A 3,914-nucleotide genomic window follows, 5' to 3' on the forward strand; every position below is an offset into this window, starting at 1 on the left:
GCTAGAACACCACAGCAGAATGGAGTAGCTGAAAGAAAAAATAGAACCATATAGGAAATGGCTAGAACCATGTTAAAAGACTCAAACTTAGATGATAAATTCTAGGTTCAAGCAATTGATACTATCGTATTCATTATAAAAAGAGGCCTGCTCAGAAAAAATTGTAACATGACTCCGTACAAACTATGGAAAGGATGTCTAGCTAACGTCAAATACTTCAAATTATTTGGAAGAAAATGCTACATCAAAAGAGAAGACCAAAAATTGGGCAAGTTCGATTCTCGTGTTGACGAAGGTATTTTCATTGGTTATTCGCACAAAAGAAAGGCTTATAGATGCTACAATCTAAGGAAAAAACAAATAGTTGAAAGTATAAATGTTACTTTTGACGAAGACTGTGTTCTAAAGGATAACAATGAGATTGTCTCTTCAAGAAAATTTGAGGGGCTTGAGGTAGAATCTGTGAAGGATGAAGAAGAAGCTCCAGAACAAGACCAATCAAATAAGGAAACACCAGTCAACCAAGAAGAAATAAGAAATGATCAACAAGATGTACAAGAAGTTTCTCCAAAAGGTTCAAAAGAATGGTATCAAAAGAATCATCCATCAAATCAGATCATCGACAACATAAATGAAGGAATTGGAACCAGAAGAAGTCGACAACTTCATTCATCACAACAAGCCCATCTTTCCCTTTTAGTGACTTTTGAGCCTAGAAATTTTGACGAAGCTAGTCAAAATGAACACTAGGTAGCAGCTATGAATGAAGAACTAGAGCAAATTGAGAAGAACGACACTTGGGAATTGGTTCCACGACCAAAGGATAAAAATGTTATTGGAACTAAATGGGTCTTAAGAAACAAATTGAATGAGGACGAACATGTTACTAGGAATAAAGTAAGATTAGTCTGCAAAGGATATGCACAAGTTGAGGGAATCGATTTTGAAGAAACTTTTGCTCCCATTGCCAGAATGGAAGCTATTAGGATGTTTCTCGCTTATGCATGCTCGAGAAAAATCAAGGTCTACTAAATGGATGTTAAGTCAGCCTTTCTAAATGGTGAATTGGATGAAGAAGTTTACATTGAACAACTCGAAGGTTTTCGACTCACTGACAAAGAAAACTACGCCTGCAGATTAAAGAAGGCACTATATGGTCTCAAGCAAGCTCTCAAGGCTTGGTATGCTCATCTTGATAGGTATCTACATCAACAAGCATTCAAGAAAGGAAGTGCTGACAACAATCTCTATGTGAAAGTGGATCAAGATAACCTAATGGTTATCGAGGTATATGTGGATGATATAATATTTGGAGGAAATGATGACAAATTAACTAAAGACTTTGCCACAAAAATGCAAAGTGAGTTTGAAATGTATATGCTTGGTGAGCTAACATACTTTTTAGGGCTTCAGATTTCTCAGTAGGATAAAGGAATATTCGTATATCAAACCAAGTACATCAAGGAAATGCTCAAAAAATTCCAGATGGAAGATTGCAAGCCAGTCCTTACCCCCATGATAACAGGTTGCAAGTTAAGCTTAGAATATTCATCAAAGGATGTGGACCAAAGGTTGTATAGATCCATGATTGGTAGTATCCTATATGTGATAGCCTCCCGACCTGATGTGATGTAGGCAGTTGGACAAGTAGCAAGATTCCAAGCAGCACCAAAAGAATCTCATATTATTGTCATCAAAAGAATTTTTCGGTATCTTAAGGGCACAACGGAATATGGGCTATGGTATCCCAAAGGAAACGATCGGGTTATCCAAGCTTATACAGATGCAGATTGGGCAGGAAGTGTTGATGATCGTAAGAGTACCTGTGGAGAAACATTCTATCTAGGTGGTTGTCTTGTTTCATGGTTAAGTAAAAAGCAACCTTCAATCTCGTTATCCACAACAGAAGCAGAATATGTCACGACAGCAGCGTGTTGTACTTAAGTTCTCTAGATGAAGCAAACATTGCAAGATCTTCAAGTCAAGTTTGATGAGCCTATTCCCATATTTTGCGATAACACCAATGCCATCAGTATCTCCAAGAATCCTGTGATGCATTCCAAAACGAAGCACATTCTAATTAAATATCATTTCCTTAGAGAGAAGGTCACCAAAAGGAATATAAACCTTGAATATGTTGGCACAAAGGAACAAATTGTTGACATCTTTACCAAACCATTACCTCGTGAAGCATTTGAGTATCTTCCCCAAAATCTTGGGATTCTCCCAAGTTTCCATTACACTCTTTCTCTTATCTACACGAGTAGAAAGAGGGAGTGGAGGTGCGTACAGGTCCACAGGATGGTTGTTTGTCAGGGGGAGTTACCTTTTTCCATTGATGACAAACGGGGAGAGAAGGCAATGGGAAGAGCTTTCATGATCTCGGGGGGAGTACCTGTGTTGCCATCAATGCCAAAGGGGGAGAGTGTTGATCAGTGGTTGTCATTGATGTCAACTCAAGCAACACCAAGGGCTACCCCGATATTGCAAGGGCATTTTGACTCGACAAATCTTATATTTTGTGTCAAATATTTTCTCGATGGATTCTACTCGTCGAGATGTTTCTGTTGATATATGGTACGCTTCCTAGTTCTTAACGGTTTGAGAGTTATTTGCGTTTTAAGTTGGAAACCCCCATTAGTGGGCTAAAACCCGAGGGGTTGAGGCATCAACTTATTCACCAACGATTGTCAATATATGACAGGTATTCTCATCATAATCTCACATTGTATAAGTTGACTAACTTGAAAATCCAAAGATACTGAACCAATCATTGACTTAATACACTCATGTGTCACCTACAACCACACCAAAAAGGGTCAGTGTACAAATTCCTTAGAACTTAAACAAATAATTTATCAAAAACTATTAAATTATATTAGTTTTATTAAAAGAAATAATCCTAAATATCACAAATATCCTCTAACATCTACCTAAGAAGCTCTTCTTCAACGTCTAATTGGCCCTTCCGGCTTCTACACTCTATAAAATAATTCCTCATACAACTCGATTAGTGAATGAATTTTTCAATACTATAGCTCCGAAAATTTGTTGTGACCCTAGGGAATTTAACACAAGTATTTCAGGAAGGGTTAGGGTCTGTTTCTGGTTAAGAATTTCGTTTGTTTTTTGACACATTTATGCGTGGGATTTATTAAGATTAATCCACATTATGAAGATGACACAACAACAAGGGTTTGTTTAGAGGAATGACATAAATTCATTGTGAATATAGGGCCTTTTATCAAAGAAAACAAGTTCTATTTTGTTGCTGCATTGCTATTCTTTTTCGACCCTCATCTAGGGCACAAATAATTACACAACAGTTAGCAAACTGCGTATTTATGGATCCATTTTTTTCTTGCTTATAACTAGGTAATTTTACGTTTTCTTTTGTGTATATGGCTTACCTTTTTTATTTGTTCCAGTCCTGAGGTAGCGTGAGGGTTTCTGAGCCACTTTAAGAAGTAGGGTTTACTTTCTTATCGTATGGGGTTTGGTCCTTTTGTTGGATGCTTACGTGAGGCATGTGTAGCCCTATTAGGGCTTGATTAGATCCATTTTTATTGGCGATACAGGCAGACCTTGAAGCAAACAAAACCCTGTAATATACAATGACATACCTTTTGTGATTGAGGCATGTTTTGTCCTCACTAGCATCATTCTTATACATTTGGAAGACTTCTAAAGATCATTCACAAAATCAGCCTTGGAACAAAACTCGAGTATCTCTGAGTACTCAACAAAGAAGATAAAACATATGTCTTAGAAGTCTCGGATGAATTCTATCTCCTCGTCATCATAACGAAGAAGTAAATGACGCCCACAAGACAGAGCCACAAAGGGAAGCAACATACCTGTGTTAGAACCATGGTATCCAAGGAAGTGAAGTCAAGGACTAGACAATGAAATCT

This window comes from Pinus tabuliformis, chromosome 7, assembly GCF_031772625.1.
Source record: "Pinus tabuliformis cultivar Carrire ecotype Pingquan chromosome 7, CPIR1, whole genome shotgun sequence".
Taxonomy (NCBI): Eukaryota; Viridiplantae; Streptophyta; class Pinopsida; order Pinales; family Pinaceae; genus Pinus; species Pinus tabuliformis.